Source organism: Myotis yumanensis, unplaced genomic scaffold (genome assembly GCF_028538775.1).
Source record: "Myotis yumanensis isolate MYYU_CA2020_CCGP unplaced genomic scaffold, mMyoYum1.0.hap1 SCAF_16, whole genome shotgun sequence".
NCBI classification, from domain to species: Eukaryota; Metazoa; Chordata; class Mammalia; order Chiroptera; family Vespertilionidae; genus Myotis; species Myotis yumanensis.
The window spans coordinates 14988017-15008734 of record NW_027223767.1 but is presented as its reverse complement, the minus strand read 5'-3'; the positions used below and the strand labels follow the sequence as shown (position 1 = coordinate 15008734).

At 45.6% G+C, this 20718-nt stretch overlaps 1 pseudogene; it reads left to right on the top strand.

Annotated features, from left to right (window-relative positions):
- Positions 1 to 455: 455 nt before the first annotated feature.
- LOC138994982 (NACHT, LRR and PYD domains-containing protein 1-like) overlaps positions 456 to 20718 on the top strand; it is a 36179-nt pseudogene continuing 15916 nt past the window's right edge.

The window sequence follows — 20718 nt, the reverse complement described above, 5'->3', positions numbered from 1 at the left end:
CTCAAGGTGTTCCAGAACTCCAGGTCCCACTGGAGGGAAGACTGAGGAGCACGTAACAGTGAGTGCCGTTCAGATCCCATTCTTCCATCTCCACCACTTCACTTTTCTGACTGCCCCCAGACCAGCACCTAAGTAACCTGACCTCTGCCAATATCTCCCTGCTTCCTCAGGGCTCCTCCTTTTATGGATTTTCCTGCCTCTTCCATTCACCTCCCTTCTCCCAACATCATCTATTGGCAGAAACCCTGGGTTTTACAAAAGTGGATTCTTAGTGCTGAATAAGAGTTTACCAGGAAAACACTAACAACTCCAGTGACAGTCTGGCATTGGGAGATGGTAGGGACCATGGATGACTGCTATTCTCTGCCTGCCTGATCCCCTCACCACCCACCTTCTCCCCAGTGAACATCCCCGAGGCCCTCCAAACTGAGACTGAGACCACCAGTGCAGCAGACATGGCCAGTGCAGCAGAGCAGGTGGGTGCAGCAGAGATGGCCGATGGAGTCCAGCAGCGGCTAGCTCGGTTGTTGGAGTATATGAGCAAGGAGCAGCTGAAGGAGTTCCTGCTGTGGCTGCCTCATAAGGATCTCTGCCAGCACTCTCCTGGTGCAATCCCAGCTCAGCCAGAGAAGGTGGGTGGCATGGAGGTGGCTGCACACCTGGTGGCTCTATATGGGGAGCAACAGGCCTGGGACCTGACCCAGCAGACCTGGCAGCAGATGGATCTGGAAAAGCTATTTGGCTCAGACTGGAGAGAGCCAGACTTTGAGTCAGGTGAGTAGCCCTCTGCCTGCTGTTGATCTCCTTCCAAACCATGCCCTTCTGAACCCCATCAGACCTTCCTCTGGGCAATGACGGGACTGCCCTGTCAAAGAGGGAATCCAGGCTCAGACTAGATTTGTGGGGGAAAAATGGCAAGTGCATTCCTAGCAACCCATGGGTCCTCACAGAACCTGGCAGGGAGCGCTCAGAGGGCCAGAGAGACGAGAGGCTGACTCTTAGAAGGCACCCGCAAGGAAGATGTGGCCACTTGCCTGGTCTGTGCTATAAGCACAGAAGGGAGTTGGGGAGAAGCAAGTTCCAGTCCTGGCATGAACACGTTGGGCAAGTTGCTTTACTGCTCTCTGCATCTTCTCTCCATCAGTAAAATGAGAGAGTAGGAGCCTGCCTCCTGGACTATAGGAGGGTAAAGAGATAATCCATGTTAGACACCTACCACAGAGTCCACTTCCTAGTCAGTGCTCAATTAATTGTTCTGATGTTATTGTTGCGGCCACTCCTGATGTTATTACTACTGACAGCTGTGGGTGGCAGAAGCTCTCAGCCTCATGTGAGGGGACTTGAGGCACAGAGAGGAGTCATGACTTATAAGGGATGTAGAGGCAGAACCAGGACAGAGATGCAAAGTTCCTGGAGCTCAGATCAGGACAGTTGTCCAGCAGTGTCAGGGCACCATTCTCCAAAGAGAAGGTGGCGCAGGCTGCAGTGGGCTCACTGGTTCCTCCTGACCTCTCTTAGTTAAGGTAGGGTCTCCTGCTTTCTGGTACTTCTAGGTTGAAGAACCTCAGATTCAATGCCCTCTCTCGTGCTCATCCTTATAGCAAGCATCAACCTCCTTTATCTGCTTCCCACAGCCCAATTGTCCCCATCCCCCTACTCCCCAAATCCACCCAGATAGAACTTCCCCAGGGGGTTCACCTCCCCCATGGTATGAAATTCTTTGACTCTGAGACCTGGGGCACCTCCAAGATTTGAAAGGGTTTGAAACACTTGCTTGACATATGGACTGAGTATGAAATGTGAGGCTTGCTGAGGTAGCATATGAGCCCCAAATGGGGCTATTAGGCAGCATGTGGGTTCTCAGCCAGGTGGGGTACATGAGGACCTGGACCAAGAAAACTACACAAGGGCGATAGAGGAACCAATATCGGGTCAGTAGGCCTAGAAATGATCTTTCAGGAACATTCCAGTGTTGAGATTACACCCCCTCTGATTTGACAGATGGAAAAACTGAGACCCAGGCAGGCCAGGCAGTGAATCTTACCCAACCAGGTACCATATGTAACATCGTCCTTGCCTAGGCATAGGACTCTGAAGTTCCTTAGGGTCCAGAAAGTTCCAAAGAGGACTCTGTTCTCAGGAGAACCCCAAGAGGAGGGTAGGCCTATTCCTCACTCAAGCCAGTACCCTCTCCTGACTTCTCTGATTTCAGCCTTCACCATATGGAGTCACCCGGGCTGGAAATCTCAGCTACACCCTTGCATCTTTCTGTTTTCATCCCAGCATCCAAATCCACACTCACACAGCACTTGGAAACAGCCAGGGCTGGAACCCAGACCCAGTGATCTCTCCCTCCACCCTGCTGCTGCTTTGTGAGGACCCCACCCCCAGTTTCCATGTCCCCTTTTCTCTTCCCTTCCTTCTGTGCCACTCTCCCTCCTCCTGCCCCAAGCCCTGGCAGTGATGGTCACAAGCTCAAGCTCCATTGTCTCATATAATAATAGCTAATCCTGCTCTCTTTTGGTTTCCATTGCAGTGAATATTTTTTCCATCCCTTTCCTTTAGCTTTTGTGTGTCCTTAAAGCTGAACGAAGTCTCTTGTAGGCAACAAATAGTCAGGTCTTTGCATTTTATTGTTGGTTTGTTTTTATTTTTTACCCATTTAACCACTCTATGTCTTATGATTAGAAAATTTCATCCTTTTTATTTAGAGTAATTATTGATAGGGAAGGATTTATCAAATTTTTTTGCAGCTGTTATGTACTTCCTTATTCTTTTTCTCCCTTCTTGCTGTTTACCTTGTGATTTAGTGGTATGCTGTGATTCCTTTCTCTTTATCTTTTGCGTGTCTGCTGCAGGTTTTTCATTTGTGTCTACCATGAGACACACATAAAATACCTTATAATTATTATAGTCTATTTTAACCTTATAACAATTAATTGCAATCACATACAAAAATTCTACCCTTTTACTCCACCCATATTTTATATTTTTGATGCCACTATTTACATGTTTTTATTGTGTATCCATTACCAAATTATTGGCATTCCACCCCTTCAGCAGGGTCAATTCTCAGTCACATAAGCGAACTTGACAGAGGCCTGGATGTTGACACTGTAGATGCTATGGGCACCACCCCTATTAACAGGGCACTGAAGGTCCATGCTGGGTGTAAGAGACATGTCCCATGTGTTGATTTTCCTTTTGTTCTTGCCAAGCCCTCGTGTGTCCTTCAGGTTCTTCATGACGGAGCCCTTCTTCAGGCTGTTCTTCCTCTCCATAGATGGGTGGCACATATCCTGTCTGATTAGCTGCTTCTGCACCCGCCACTATGTCTTGGAATCATTCAGCAACCACTGCACTGGCTCTTCTAATGTCAAGTTCCTGGACCTGTTGGGAATTTAGTCCACCTTGGCTATAACAGTGACTTCTTTTGTCATCTTTCATGAGTTCATCTTTGGACTCAGTTAGGAGAGGTGACTGACAAAACACAACTCCTCAAAGGTGAATTTTTTAGCTGATTGCACCCTAAAGTTACAAAGCTGCAAGTATTTCCCAAATTCTCAAATCCCACTCAAATCTCAGCAGAGAACTGTGATCTGGGAAATCACTTGTAGAAAAGGAACATAAACTCTGAACTATCTAAAGCGGGCTAACTCCACACTGCTCTCACTTGGTACCTGAAGCTGTTACAGTGCTAGAGTCAGGTGCCTGATCATCATCCAATAACCTACTGCATACCCCGAAAACCTTCCAAGCCCATCATTACTGTCCTGCTGCCAGTAACTTCACTCCCCTTCACCAGCCCCCAGGATTTGCCCCAGCCTGATAACCCCCTCAACCCACCCTGCAGTATTGGCCAATACTTTTGTCTTTTAACCATTCTACTAGAGTTATTTACACACCATCATTACTATATAGCATATTCTGAATTTGACTATATATATTCCTTTGCCAGTGAGATGTATACTTTCATTTGTTTTCATGTTGCCAATTGGCATCCTTTATTTAAGCTTGGAGAACTCCTTTTTGCATTTCTTGTGGGTCAGCTCTAGTGGAAATGAACTCCCTCAGCTTTTGTTTAGTTGGGAAAGCATTTATCCCTCCTTCATTTTTGAACCTTTGCTGGGTAAATTATTCTTAGCTGACAGACATTTCTCTTCAGTATTTTGAAGATATAATCTAGTATCTCCTAGCCTGTGAAGTTTCTGCCAAAAAATGTGCTCATAGCTCTTGTATGCAATGAGTCATTCTCTTGCTTCTTTCTTGCTTCTTTCATCTTCTCTTTGTCTTTGATTTTGACAATTTTATTACAATGTGATAAGCAAAGTCCTTCTGAGGTTGAATTTTTATTGGGAATTCTGAGTTTCATGTACCTGATGTCCATATCTCTTTGCAGATCTTGAATTTTATAAAATTTTCATGTCATGAAATATTATTCTTATTTGACTTTTCAACCATTTAAAAATGTAACAACCATTCTTAGGTCACAGATTGGCTACTGAAATTTGGCCAAAGTTCACTCACCCCAGGTCAAAAACATAATATTAAAATGTAATTTCTTAGAAGTATGGGTGGTAGGGAAGAATTGTGAAAGTTTTACTAACTCAAGAGGATTTAGGTATGTGGAATGCTAACAGATACATCAAAACCAGGAGAACTTGTCACCAAAAAGACCAAAGTCCTCTCTTGGCACGTCAGGCAAAGACAGGATTCAGAGTAGGATGGTCCATAGCCATGACCCAGAGTGGCCATACTAAAGCACTAGACCTTCACGTTGTCAGAAATGTTCTCACAAGAGACAACAAAAGTGGATCTTTAGATTATGATTCCAGAGGTAGGGGCAGCCCCCTGACACACTAGGCTCAACAAGCTACAGGTGAAAATTGATCCCACATACTCTGGAAGTCCAGCATGTTTCCCAAAAATAACTGAGCTTCAGAATCCCAGGTGGGTCACTTGCATTATCACAAACTTTTACCTGAGGAGAGAAGTGAGAGGCACTCCCAATATTCTGAAGGGAAAGGGTTGTAGCAGTAATTCTACTTGGAATCTGACTAAGATATGACCTTGAGGTTCCTCCCAGGAGCACAGTCCCTGACATGTGTTCAACTCCTCACAGTTCACAAACCATTTTCTTCTCCATCCAGGTGGTTTCCCCCAAAAGCAGATCCTGACACTAAATTAGAGAGCAGATGGCTTATTCAAGAAGTGATTTCCTAAAAGCTCCATTGACAGAGAGAAGTAAGATAGAGGAGGTGGGAAACCAATGAAATCTGCATTATGGAGCAGGTCACCACTGTGAGCAACTGAGGCTCAATGCATTGGGCATGTTCAGAAGACAGTGAAGAACATACCTCAGGGTTGGCTTTCCTGGTAGACAGAGAACTGCCATCGGTCACTGGTTGAGCGCTCCTCCTACAGGATTAACTTCCCAGGATTTCTGGCCTGTCACACTTGTTGCCTGAGAGAGAGCCCTCAGACAGGCAACCACAGGTGCTTGTAGAAGAATATCCTTGGCATGTGGTGAAATTGTGGGTGCAGAGAGAGTACTGTCAGGAACCAAGAGTATATGCTTCACCATCCATTATAACCTTCATTCCTCCATGACCACTTATAATTCACAAATGAAAAAACTGATGCTCGGTGGGGCTAATAGGGAATTAATGAGAGCAGACAGTTATGTTTCTTTTGTTCACTTTTTATCCCCAGCCTCTCAATGCCTGACGGTATAAATCCTTCATTAATATTTGAGAATGAAGGAATGTCACAGAGCCAGAGTTATTTGGTCAAGTCACAACTTGAGCTGGAATCTTCTCCCCAAAAGCTCATATTTACTCCATTTTCATGGCAAGAATGTACCCATATCAGCAGACAGCACAGGTTGTGGCTTGCAGTAGCTACAGAAGTCAGTGTTGAGTGAATAGATGGAGAAACAAATAAACAAATTTGTTCTATACCTTTATGTTCCACCTTTCCCTTTCTTAATTAGGAATCACAGAAAAATACCAGAAGCAAAGGAAAGAGAGGCCCCACCTCACACAGTCATGGAAAAATGAGGATTTCCACCAAAAATTCACACGTCTGCTACTTCTACATAGATCTCAACCCAGAGGCTATGACTTCCTACTCAGGAGAATAAATCAAGAGATGGTAGAAGAACATGGTCAGTTGATTGAGGTCCGAGACTTATTTGGCTCAGCCCTTGGTACCCAAGAAGACCCTCTCACTGTCATACTGCATGGAGTTGGTGGAATCGGGAAGTCAACCCTGGCCAGGCACATGAGGAGAGCCTGGGAGGAAGGCAGGCTGTTCAGGGACCGCTTCAAGCATGTCTTCTATGTCAACTGCAGAGAACTGGCCCAGTCCGAGACAATGAGTCTTGCTGAGCTCATCACAAAAGACTGGGCTGCTCCTGATGCTCCCTTCGGACAGATCCTATCTCAGCAGAAACAACTGCTCTTCATTCTTGATAACTCAGATGAACCAAAATGGGACTTGAAGGAGCAGAGTTCTGAGCTCTGTCCACACTGGAGCCAGCAGCAGCAGGTGCACACACTGCTGGGCAGTTTGTTGAAGAAAACCTTACTTCCCTGCTGATCACAGCTCAGATCACAGCTCTGAGAAAACTCATTCCTTCTTTAAAGCAACCATGCTGGGTGGAGGTCCTGGGATTCTCTGAGTCGGCCAGGAAGGAGTATTTCTTCCAATATTTCACAGATAAGAGCCTAGCGATTAGAGTCTTTACCTCTGTTGAATCCAACCAGGCTCTCTTGACCATGTGTCTCATGCCTTTGGCATCCTGGCTGGTCTACACTTGCCTGAGGCAGCAGATGGAGCAGGAGCAACCACTCTCACTGACCTCCCAGACAACTGCAGCCCTCTGTCTGCACTACTTTTTCCATGTTTTCCCTGCTAAGTCCCTCGGGACTAAGCTGAGGGACTTTTGCTCTCTGGCTGCTGAAGGCACCTGTCAAGGAAAGACATTGTTCAGTCCAGAGGACTTCAGGAAACACGGGTTAGATGCTTCCATCATCTCCACTCTCTTAAACATGGGTGTTCTTAAAGGGCACCCCACCCCTCAGAGCTACAGCTTCATTCACCTGTACTTCCAGGAGTTCTTTACAGCAATGTCCTGTGCTTTAGGAGATGAGGAGGTGACAAGCATCAGAAGTATAAGAATTATTAGAAGAATATGGGATGGATTACCTGTTTGGGGAACCAACCACATGTTTCCTATTTGGCCTTTTGAGTCACCAGGGGATGAGAGAGATGGAGAGCATCTTCAAGTGCACACTGCCTCTGGAGAGTCATCGTAAACTGCTGTGGTGAGCCAAGAGTGAGGTCACCTTAAAACATCCAAACTTAGAGCCATACTATTGGCACTTGCTGCACCTTTTTGTGAGATTCTGGACAAAAGGTTTCTGAGAAAACTGATGCCCAGTATCTATGGGTTGAGAATATGTGTCCAAACTGACATGGAACTTCTGGTGTTCACTTTCTTTTTTAAATTCTGCCATCGCATGAAGAGGCTTCAACTGAATGAGGGTGGACAACACAGACAGCCAAGAATGGACACCAGTGTAGTTCTGTGAGTGCTCCCCTTCCACCTCTCTCCAGCTCCTCTGTTGGTACCACTGTCCTGTTGGTACCACGGGGGCACTCTCACTAAGCCTGGTCCCAGGGGCTAAAGGATTGATGTTACCAATGACTTTAAACAGCCAAAGCTGACCCCTATTCCTTTTCTACCTAGGTATCTCGACAGCAGTATCTGACCATGTGACCTTCCCCACTTGCTTCTGGGCGGCCTGCTGTGACTCTGCCTTGTACAGCTGCTTCTCTTCCTATCTCTGTCACAATGGCTACCTTCTCTCCGGGGTGCACTTCCAGCCCCATGCTGAAGTCAGCTGCCCTCCACCCAGCCCACCTGCCTATGTTTCTCCTTCCTTACATGCTTCCCTTCAGGAATTTGGTCACTCAGCTGCTTCAGGCACCCCTTTGATGACTGTTGACTATAACACTGGCCATGAGATCGCCCCCATCACTAAAACAAAGCCAGAGCGTTTGCAATAGATGGTGGCTCATGGAGTCAGGAGAGATTGTCATGGGAAAGTCAGAAGCTGCAGCTGCTATGGGCAGGATTATTTGAAAGACATTGAGTCATCCAGGCAAAGCAGACAGAATAGTAAGGAGGATAGTATAAATAAAGAAAAAAGTCCAGGAAGAAATTATGATGATTGAACCAAAAGAGGGAGAGTAGCACCAATATGAGATAGTAAGGAGGAGCAGCTATAGGTATTTGATTTTTTATTTAAGCATTTTGCATTCCAACTGAGCCTCAACAGGTCAGGCTGAGAACACATTTTTAATTTTTTCTTTTAACCCCTCTGATTAAAGATTAAACTTGGCAAATGTTCAATGGGACACATAGTTTAAAGATGTATAATTTAAAATACCCAAAACTAAATAAATGTTTTTAAAAAAAAAACAAAAATGAAAATTTCAAATAATATGTTTTCCGGTAACTTTGCAGCATGCATATGTCTTAGAGCTATTAATGCTAAAACTATATTAAGATTTCTGGGATTCTCTGTAACACCTTTGCATCCTCAAAAAACCCTCTATAGAAGGTCCTCTTGTCACCTTCTTGCAGCAAGGAGACTGAGTGAGGCATAGACAAGAGGAATTCACCTTCAGAGAGCTGACCACAGGAGGAACCATGGTTACTCCTCACCCCTGTATGGCTCTGCAGATGGGGGGAAAGATGAATGGGGTTGGGATAATACTGGTGGTCAAGGTGCTACTGGGCTGTCAAGGTGGATTTATCTGGCAAGAAAATAAGGATGCCAGTTTGCAATTTGAATGAAAGTTTGAGTCAATAAGCCATAATAGTAGATAAAATCACTTAAATAGTATGTGAAAATATAGAATTTCAATTGGTGGAAATCATACAAGACAGTCTATCCTATAACAATTATCATCCTCTCCCCACATCCTGCAAATGTTCTCTCCTGAGACATTCCCCTTTGACATCTCTCTCCTGCAGACCCTCTCTGTGCTCTTGCTATCCAGGGAAGGAGGTGGGGTCCCACACAAGCCAACCTCATCAGCAGTATACATAGTCATAATCAACAATCCCATCACAAAATCATCCTTAACCCACCTCTCCCAACTTCTGTTTCCTCCTCCCACCTCCTCCTTTCCTTTCTGGAAACTGGGACTTTACATCTGTGCCAAAGAAAGAAAGGCATGTCTGCATTGATGAGAGGAAGACTGTCTGCATCCCCAAGCTCTGTGCCAGCCCCTGTGCTGGGCACTGCAGATAAAAAAGATGAACCTCTGCCCCTGCCCACAAGAAACTCCCAAACTGAGGCAGAAACAGACATCCCAAATGAGCACTGCAGTGTAGAATGGCAAGGGCTGCACAGTGAAAAGCCACATGGAAGAGGGGCACTTAGCCCAGAGTTGTGGGAGCTGTCAGGATGTCAGGGAGGTTGATCGGCTTTGGTGATAGCCATGCCCATTGCAGCCTGGCACTGGGGGTGGGGGGCAAACCCCACTGAGTTGTGCAGGGATGTACAGATAAGACCGCTACACACAGGTCACATCTCCCCTGATCCTCTCTCTCTCCTTCAGATGCAGTTGGGGCCCATTTACAGATGCCTAGTGGCAGATTTTCTACTCCCTTCTCAAAGTCCCTGGAAGCTTGAGAGACCTGGACCTGAATGGAAACTCTCTGAGCTGCTCTGCAGTGCAGAGTCTTTGTGACGGCCTGAAATGCCCTCACTGCTACCTGGAGACCTTGAGGTGAGTCTGGCCTGGGTTCTGTTCTGAAACAGGGATGGACAGGAGACCCAGGAGAGAAGTTGTTTCTAGGATGGGTGTGTGGTCTTGATATTTAACAAATGTTCATTGAGCTCCTTCTGGCCATGCTCTGTGCTAAGAACCATGGTTACTATAGTAAGCAAACACAGGATTCTATTTCCACACAATTTGCAAGTGATTGGCTTTAACCACACAAACAAATGTGTGATTACAGGCCCACCTAGGGACCTTCAGTGGTAACCTACCTTAAGAAAGTGAATATTGAGGGTGTCTCAAGATGGTGGCAAGTAGGTGGGTCTTTCTTTTACCTCCTCCCAGAATAAACTGGAAGTAAAACCAAACTGGAGAACATTCACCCTGAATTACCAACTGAAGACTAGTCTTTAAGGTTTTCTATGTACAATATCATATCATCTGTGAATAATGAGTTTTACTTCCTCCTTTCCAATTTGGATGCCTTTTATTTCTTCTTCTTGTCTGATCGCTGTGGCTAGGATTTCCAGTACTATGTTGAATGAGAGTGGTGAAAGCGCACATCCCTGTCTTGTTCCTGTTCTTAGGGGAAATGGTTGTAGTTTTTGCCTATGAGTATGATGCTTGCTGTAGGTTTGTCATATATGGCCTTTATCATGTTGAGTTATATCCCTCTATATCCACTTTGCTGAGAGTTTTTATCAAAAATGGGTGTTTGATTTTGTAGAATGTTTTTTCTGCATCTATTGGTATGATCATGTGATTTTTGTCTTTCAGTTTATTTATGTGATGATTACATTTATTGATTTGTGAGTATTGTACCAGCCTTGCATCCGTGGAATAAATCCCACTTGGTCATGGCGTATGACCTTTTTAATATATTGCTGGATCCAATTTGCTAATATTTTGTTGAGGATTTTGGCATCTATATTCATCAGAAATATGGAATTAGGATGATTCTGACCTCATAAAAAGAGCTTGGAAGTGTTCCTTCCTCTGGCGGGGGGAGGGGGTGGGTTTTAGGAGTATAGGTGTTAATTCTATGAATATCTGGTAAAATTCCCCTGTCAAGCTTTCTGGACCAGGGTTTTTTTGTTTGTTTGTTTGTTTGTTGTTATTGTCTTGTTGGAGTTTTTAAATTACTGCTTGTATTTCATCCATTACTATTGACCTATTTGGGTTTTCTGATTCTTCCTGATTCAGTTTTGGGACATTTTATTTTTCTAGGAATTTATCTGCTTCATTCTCATTGTCCAGCTTGTTGGCATATAATTGCTCATAGTATTTTCTTACAATCCTTTGTATTTCTGTAGTGTCAGTTGTTACTTCTCTGCTTTTGTTTCTGATTTTATTTATTTGGGCCTTCTCTCTTTGTTTCTTTTTTTTAATAATATTTATTTCTTGAAGTATTACAAAGAGTATTACATATGTCTCCTTTCGCCCCCCCCCTTGATATTCCCCCTGCCCCTACCCCCTAGTGTCTTGTGTCCATTGGTTATTCTTATAAGCATGCATATAAGTCCTTTAGTTGATCTCTTAATCCCCCCAACCCTCCCCAGGCTTCTCACTGTAGTTTGACAGTCTGTTCAATGCTGCTCTGCCTCTGCATCTACCCCTGTTCATCAGTCTATACTGGACCCCATTTTCTGTCCCAACCTTATTGGAGCCGTCCCAACCTCACCGGTGCTGTTTCAACCTCCCGGGGCCGTCCCGTCCTCACTGGGGCCCTCTCAGCATCACTGGTGCTGTTTCAACCTCACTGGGGCTGTCCCGACCTCACTGGGGCCGTCCCGACCTCACCAGGGCCGTCTCGACCTCACCAGTGCCGTCTCAACCTCACCGGGGCCATTCCAACCTCACCCAGGCCGTTTCAGCCTCACCAGGGCCATCTCAACCTCACCGGGGCCGTCCCAACCTCACTGGGGCCGTCCCGACCTCACCGGGGCAGTCTCAACCTCACAGGGGCCATCCCGACTTCACCAGGGCAGTCTCGACATCACTGGGGCCGTCTCGACCTTTCTGGGGGCATCCCGACCTCACTGTGGCCATCCCAGCCTCACTGGGGCCGTCCCAGCCTCACCAGGGAAACACGAAGTTTGGCACTCTGTCCTCTGCCGGGTGGCTCCCCACCTGACAAAATCTCCAGGTGTTCCTGGTGGCTGAATGCCCCGACCTGCAGGGCATGCATCGTGGGTACTCCACACCAAATCCTGCAAAGGAATGAGAGGATAGGAGACGCGAAGAAATGGAGGCAAGACAAAGTTCTGATCAAGCCTCAATTTTATTTTTACAGCGGGTAGAATTTATGTTGTTCTAGAGGAGAGGGGTGGGCAAGGAGGTCCATGGGCATAGCCTATCATTAAGGATGTAACAGACTCTGGAATGTCGCAGCTATGCGCTTATCAGCGGAGATGTAGCAGCTTTGTGCTTAGGGTGAGGGTATGTTATCTTTTAACTCCAGGCCAAACCGGGAGTTGGCTTGGAGGAGCCATAAACCTATTATGCTGTAAACTGGAGATGTATATGTGATTTATAATGGCTCCCAACAGCTGAACATCCAGCATGCCTGCTCAGACTTCACCCTCCACCAAGTGCACAGACTGCCCATCTGCCGTCCCCCAGCGTCCCAAGTGAGACTGGAACCTGTGGGCGTGCTTGTGCCCCTGCTGGTACAGCGGTTCCACATCACCAGCCCAGCCGGGCCCGGCCCCGGCCTGCCCCGAACCCGACTCCGCCCCCTGAGTGTGTCCCTCCCAGATTCGAGGAGCCAAAATCTGCAGCCTGCTGGGTTGGGCTCTGTACTTGGTGCCTCTGCACATCCTACTCAGTCTCAACGCTCTTCTTTCTATTCGAGGAGTTGAAATCTGCCGTTTGTTGGGTTGGGCTCTGTTCTTGGTGTCTCTACACATCCTACTCAGTCTCAATGCTCTTCTTTCTCTCCTTCCAGTTGTAGAGCTTCCACTGGGCCAGCTTTCCCATGGTTCCATATGATAGCTGTTTGTCCTATAGTTGGTAGTTTCGATGTTGTTGTGGGAGGCAGCACGCACAGGTCTGTACCTTATGCTGCCATCTTGGTTCTCCTGGGTCTGCTTCTTGAGTGTGTCTCCCATGGGTGCGAGGAGTTGAAGTCTGCAATTTGTTGGGTTAGGCTGCAAAAGCGCAGGTGGGTCTTTTTGTGCCCCTGGCACAGCTTGGATGGGGATGTAAATTGATTAGGGCTGGGTCTCAGGGAGTCGCCAGGGCAGAGCAAATAGCAATGGCGCCTCCACGGCTCCTCGCCTCTCTGGGGCTCTGGGACTTCGTGTCCCCCAGTGCCAGCGAGCAGCTGTGTGCCAGAGCCTCCCTCACTTTCTGACAGCTACAAGGCTGTGCCACCTCTCCCCGTAGGGTCTGGTGCCTCATGATCCTGCCCGAACCAGCTCAGTGGATTCGAGAGTTTGTAAAAGCGCAGGCGTTTCCTCTTGTGCCTCTGGCACAGCTTGGATGGGGATGTAAATTGAATAGGGTGGGATCTCAGGGAGTAGCCAGGGCGGAGCAAATAGCAATGGCTGCGTCTCTGGGGCTCCTCGCCTCTCCAGGACACCAGGGCTTCACGTCCCCCAGTGCCGGCGAGCAGCTGTGCGCCAGAGCCTCCATCGCTTTCCGACTGCTGCAGGCTGTGCCGCCTCTCCCCGTGGGATCTGGGGCCTCAGAGACGAACCCCGAGCAATCCGATTGAAAAAAAACCGAGCATCCAGTTGCAGCCTGCCTGGCGTGCGACTGTGTACCTCTGTTTTTGGTGCCTCTGTAGCTCCTACTCAGTCTCACTGCGCTTCTTTCTCTCCTTCCAGTTGTAGAACTTCCACTGGGCCAACTTCCCCATGGTTCTGAATGGTGGTTGTTTGTCTTATAGTTGGTAGTTTCAATGATGTTGTGGGAAGCAGCACGCACAGGTCTACTCCCTATGCTGCCATCTTAGTTTTCCCTCTCTTTGTTTCTTGATGTGTCTGGCTAGGGGTTAATCAATCTTGTTCATCTTTTCAAAGAACCAGCACTTGGTTTCATTGATTTTTTGTATGATTTTTTAATCTCTATGTTATTTATTTCTGCTCTAATCTTTATTATTTCCTTCCTCCTGCTTACTCTGAGTTTTTCTTGTTGTTCTCTAATTCTTTTTTATTTTAAATCTTTATTGTTCAGATTGTTACAGATGTTCCTCTTTTTCCCCCCTATAGCGCCCCTCCACCCAGTTCCCACCCCACTCCACGTATCCCTCCCCCCCCTCCACTGACCTCATCCATAGTATAAATTCTTTGTCCAATCTCTTCCCACAGTCCCGAGAACCCCTTTCCCGTGATAATTGTCAGTCTGCTCCCTTTCCATGCCACTGATTCTATTACATTCACCAGTCTGTTCTGTTCATCAGGTTTTTTACTCATTTGATTTTTAGGTTCACTTGTTGATAGATATGTATTTGTTGTCTCTTTTTTGTTCATCATTTTTTATCTTTACCTTTCTCTCCTCCCCCTCCTCCTCCTCCTCCTCCTTCTTCTTCTTCTTCTTCTTCTTCTTCTCCTCCTCCTCCTCCTTCTCCTCCTCCTCCTCTTCCTCCTCCTCCTCCTCCTCCTCCTCCTCCTCCTCCTTCTTCTTCTTCTTCTTCTTCTTCTTCTTCTCCTCCTCCTCCTCCTTCTCCTCCTCCTCCTCTTCCTCCTCCTCCTCCTCCTCCTCCTCCTCCTCCTCCTCCTCCTTCTTCTTCTTCTTCTTCTTCTTCTTCATCTTCTTCTTCGAGAATACCCTTCAGCATTTCATATAATACTGGTTTGGTGGTGATGAACTCCTTTAGCTTTTTCTTGTCGGTGAAGCTCTTTGTCTGACCTTCAATTCTAAATGATAGCTTTGCTGGGTAGAGTAATCTTGGTTATAAGTTCTTGCTATTCATCACTTTGTATATTTATTGCCACTCCCTTCTGGCCTGCATAGTTTCTGTTGAGAAATCAGCTGACAGTTGTATGGGTACTCCCTTGTAGGTAACTAACTGTTTTTCTCTTGCTGCTTCTAAGATTCTCTCTTTGTCTTTTGCACTAGGCATTTTAATTATTTGTGTCTTGGTGTGGTCCTCTTTGGAGTCTTCTTGTTTGGGGTTCTCTGAGCTTCCTGGACTTGTAAGTATATTTCTTTCATCAGGTAGGGGACATTTTCTGTTATTATTTCTACAAATAGGTTTTCAATATCTTGCTCTCTCTCTTCTTGTGGCATCCCCATAATTCAGATGTTCGTATGCTTGAAGTTGTCCCAGAGGCTCCTTACACTGTCTTCATATTTTTGGAATCCTTTTTCTTTTTGCTTTTCTGGTTGGGTGTGTTTTGCTTCTTGGTATTTCTAATCTTTGACTTGATTCTTGGGATCCTGTAGTCTGCTGTTGGATCTCTGTATATTATTCTTTATTTCAGTCAGTGTATGCTTAATTTCTGATTGGTCTTTTTTCATATCCTTAAGGGTCTCACTAAGTTTCTCAGAGGTTTCTAGAAGATTCTTGAGTAACCTTATAGCCGTGGTTTTGAACTCTATATCCAGTATTTTGATTTCATCCATTTCTTGCTATTTTGACTTGTTTCTTTGTCTTCGTATTTTGGCTGCTTCGCTGTCTTGTTTTGTTTTGTTTTGTTTTCTATGTACTGGGTAGCTGCTAAGTCTCCCTGAGTTTATAGAGTGGCCTTGTGTGGTAGGTGTCCTATAGGGCCCAGTGGCTCAGCCTCCCCAGTCACCTGAGGTGGATGCTCTTGGTGCACGCCTTTGTGGGCTGGGTTCACAGTCTTGTTGTAGTTAACCCTTGATTGCTGTTGGTATCACTAGGAGGAATTGACCTCCAGGCCAATTGGCTGTGAAGACCAGCTGTGTCTACACTGGAAGATCTGTTGCGCAGGAGACACCCTTATGGGGCAGGACTTGCTTCAGGGGGGCTTTGATGCTGAGTCTGCCCTTTGAGTGTGTCTCTTATGGATGTGAAAAATTGTAATCTGGTATGGTCTCACTCTGACCACTGGGTACACTGGCTCTTGGATCTCTAAGGAAGTGCAAGGTCAGCCACTGTCTGGGGATACCCAGCAGGAGCTACTGAGTCATATGAAGATTCCTTCTCTTTGTATGGGGTTTGGAAGTGCCCAGATGAGGCCCAGGTGTGAAGCAAGGCAGGCTGCTGCTGCCAGGCCTTGGGCCTTCTTTTGGAAGCTCTGGGGCTCTCTGAGCCAGCTGCAGATTGACAGGTTTTAGGCAGAGAAAGGACAGGCCATTCATATGCAAAAGCCTCTGCACACAGCTTGGGTAGGGTTGTAAATTGGGTGGGGTGGGGTCTCTGGGAATCTCCAGGGTGGAGCAAACAGCAATGGCTGCCAGTCAGCTCTGCACTGGAGAGGTCCCCAGGTCTCCATGTCCCTTGCCCCCGTGTAGGAACAATGTTTGCTGTGAGCATCTCTGAGAGAAAGCTGCCCTTGTGTTCCTGTCCTGATGCCAGACAGTCCAGTTACTCCCCGTATGTCTCTGGGTCTCCCAGAGTCTCGCCCAGAACTGGAGTTAAGAGTAAGTGGGAGCTTATATCTCCCTCCTGATTAAAAGAGCAGCACATCCAGGTGCCAGCACTTTCTGCGCTTCCACACCACTTACCAGTCTCAACATGCTTTCTTCACCTCTTTAGTTGTGAAACTTCCACTCAGCCAGCTTTCCCGTGGTTCTGGGTGGTAGTTTTTCTACCTTTTAGTTGTAATTTTGATGTGGTTGTGAGAGGCAGCAAGTATAGGTGTTTACCTGTGCCACATCTTGGTTCTCCCCTCTTTCTAATTCTTTAAGTTGTATGGTTAAATGGTTTATTATTAATTTTTCTTGTTTTCTGAAGTGCTATGAAGTTCTCTCTCAGGACTGCGTTTGCTGTCTTCCAGAGATTTGTGGTTGTTGTGTGTTCATTTTCATCTTGTATCCAGGAAGTTTTTTTTTATATTTTTCTTGATCTCATTGGTACCCCCATTCATTGTTTGATAACATGCTATTTAATCTCCAGGTGTTTGAATGTTTTTGAATGTTTTCACTGCAGTTGATTGATGCTTGATATGATTTCAATCTTGTTGAACTTGTAGAGACTGATTTTTTGCCCTAACATGTCTTTGTAAATGACTCATGCGCACTTGAGAAGCATGTACATTCTGCAGCTTTGGTGTAAAATGTTCTATATATTTCAATTAAATCCATCTGATCCAGTGTGTCATTTAGAGTCAGTTTCCTTGTTAATTTTTTGTCTAGAAGATCTATCCAGTGAAGTCAGTGGGGTGTTAAAGTTGAAAGGGCCTAAATTTAAATATCTGCTGTTAGGAATGATGAAATATTCAAGAAGACTAATTGATGGTCTTCCTTTCCTCAGAGGGAGGCAATGGGAGAAAGGCTGGCCTTGGAGGAGTTTGGAACACCTCCTACTGTAACAGGAGGGCCAATGAAGAGCTGGCAGAGGGATATTGGCACATAGACCCATAGGATTGACTTTAGAAAGCTGATGGGTTCCCATCTGAAGTCTTTACTTTTCCCTGTGAAGTAGTAATTCAGTTTTCAACTGAGAAGCATATGAGGATTGGGGTGTTAGAGTCTTAGGGAAGGTAAAACATTGAAATGGCCATTGTAGAGTGTGAGATTCTGGCCTGCCAGCCATTGTTGGGTCCCCTGTGAGAGTCACAGTTGCGATTCATAATTGTAGCCATCACCCCTGTTTCTCAGGTGGAAGGGAGAGTGGGAGATTGGGAGAATGGCAGAGTTTAGGGTTAGCTAAAGGGATATGATGCAGGTCAGTGGGTAAGTTATTCAGTCATATCACCAATGACATATCATAAAACCTAACCTAGATTCCAAGCAAAGTGATAAAAAAAAAAGTGGTGAGAAATTGGGAGAAAGGAGAAGGTCAAAGGATTTCTCATTGAAGATGGGTCCTGATGGGATAAGTTAACCTAGCAAAGGATGATAATAAATACAGTCTTTAGGACATCTTGTATCCATGTGATACTTTCCTAAAACCTTTCCAATGAGAACCACCTGATTTTAGGAGGAAAACCTATGAAAAGGTCTCAGAAATACTGGTTCTACCTTAAACTTAACATCCAAGTGGGGAGACAGCAATCTACAATCTATAATGTACCCCTTACATTACAATTTAACTTCACAATTTCAATGTCAATTCAGTATCTACTCTAAGAAATATCTTCTTAGACCTTCAAAAAAAAACTGTGAAAATGGCAGAGAAGGGATATTATTTCCATTTTCCAGATAATAAGAACTAAAGCTCAGAGAGGTTAATTAATTTCCTCAGATTTGCACAGCTAGAAATAGGAGAGCTGGGAATAGAATCCAGGGAGTGCCCAACCCATCACCACCTCCAACTCTTCATCATGAAATCTGTGATCTAATTCATGCTGACTCAATGAGATAGTGTAATAAAAAAAGAACTTTTTTGCCCAGCCAGTATGGCTCAGCAGTTGAGTGTCAGTCCAGAAACCAAGAGGTCACAGGTTCAATTCCTAGTCAGAGCACATGCACGGGTTGAGCTCAATCTCCAATAGGGGCCGTGCAGGAGGCAACTGATTGATGATGTTTCTTCCTCATTGGTGTTTCTATTTATTTATCTTCCTCCCTTCCTCTCTGTTTAAAATAAAAATTGATATATACAATTTAAACTTTTTTCACAAGAATACTAACACTGGCCCGGGCCAGTTTTTCTCAGTGGTTAGAGTGCTGTTCTGAGAACTGAAGGGTCTCACGTTCAATTCTGGTCAAGGGCATGTACCTCCGTTGCAGGCTCAATCACCAGCCCCAATCAGGGTGCATACAGGAGGCAACCAATAGGTGTATCTCTCTTACATCAATATTTATCTCTTTGTGTCTCTCCCCCTCCCTTCCACTCTCTCTAAAAAGCAATGGGAAAAAATATCCTCAGGTGAAGATTAACAACAATAACAAAATACTAGCTGTGGATCAGGCAGATGTGAACATTTCCTGGCTAGAAATGTTGATTCTATGAGAAAGAACTCATATTTACTGCTTTTGAATATAAGAATGTCTAAGACCTTGGAGCAAAGTCCTAACAAATAATTGGATTTCTCTTGAAATAGGCTGAATATGCTAGACTCAAGGATTTTGGGTATTTTCTTTTTCATGAACATGTAGAACTGAGCATACTACATGGACAAAGCAGAGGGAATGGGTAAAGGAGAGGTTGGAGAACTGAATGAAGGGATTCCAGAAACAACAAGGTCAGAAGGGAGGCAGGAGGGTGTGGAGTCAAAGACACAGGAGGAAAGAGCCTTGGCTCCTCTGGGACAGAAGGACAAGAGAAGGGCTGCATGAAAAGTGAGATGTGAGGCTGTGTGGAAACAGGACTGAGACATAGAGGAAAGTTAAGGGGCTCAGGTCCCATGGCAGCAGTATCCTTTGAGCACTGTTCTAAGCACAGAGATATATTATGTCCTTTGACCTTGGCAACCACCAGGTGCAGTAAGCATGGAGAATTCATATTACAGATCAATAAACTTGAATGTTAAGAAACCTACCAACAGCCCGAGCTGGTTTGGCTCAGTGGATAGAACATTGGCCTGTGGACTGAAGGGTTCCAGGTTTGATTCTGGCTAAGGGCACATATCCGGGTTGCAGGCTCGATACCCAGTATGGGGCGTGCAGGAGGCAGCCGATCAATGATTCTCTCTCATCATGGATGTTTCTATCTCTCCTTCTCCCTTCCTCTCTGAAATCAATAAAAATATTTTTTAAAAAAAGAAACCTACCAACAGTCTTCAACTAATAACAGGAAGAGGCAAAATTTGGCATAATATCTGTGTGACATCCAACCAGGAAGAATGTAACCAGGTCCCAATTTTAGTCTCCTCCACCTCATTCAGAGCCCTTCCCTCAATCACATCCCAGGCCTCTTCCAGCGGGTACCTGCCAAGCTTCCATCTTTAGCTCAGGTCCCAAACCCAATGTCCTCCACTGGGATGTCCCAAAGGCTCCTCAAACTACACACATTCTAAACTAGACTTTCCTCTCTATCCAAATAAAACCTGTTCCTCCTCTCAAGACCAGATAATTTGTAGGGTCCGGTACAAAATGAAAATGTAGTGCCCTTGTTCAAACATCAGAGAAAAAGTGCTGTTAAAGGCATTTAGATACAAAGCTTTTTTCTCCATCACCCAATCTCTCATTCTTTATTTGCTGTTTAATGTTTCACTCCTTTCACATACTGCAGGTGCATGCAGACCCCCTCTGGTGCCTGGGAGCATTACCCACAGTCAGTGTGACTACAGCCCAATAGATCCCAGGTTTCTCCTCCCACTAGCCGCCAGACACATCACTGTGCCCTGGAGTGGGTGGAAAAGTCAATCAAGCCAGACTTCTCCACCAATGGGCCTATTACCCGAAACCACAGTAGGGGAAGATCACCAAAGACCACCATCCAACCCCAAAGCAGATGGAGACCCATCCCTTCGCAGGATATTTCCATGAAGTGCTAGGTATATGCATCATAGTGGGTGGGAGATTTGTCCCTAACAAATCACCAAACATGTCATGCTGTTACCACCAAGCCCTATTCCAAACGCCAGCCCTGATCCTCACCATGCCTGCCAGGGAAGGATATTGTAGGCCCCACAGTATCAAGGAACAGGAGAGTGGGTAGCCAAGAACTCTTCACACAGATTAGGGGAGGTGGCAAGGACATATATGAGACAAAGCTCCATTGTCCCATCAGGCTTCCCTTACAAAACACAAATACAAGGGTAAAATTATTAAGTAAACCAAGATGGCAAGCACAGAGCAATAAACCCAAACAACTGCACTGGTTGTATATCCATGAGGCTGACGCTGCCTCCTCTCACACATTGTCTCAGTAGTGGCAGCAGTACCAATTCTGTACTTAAT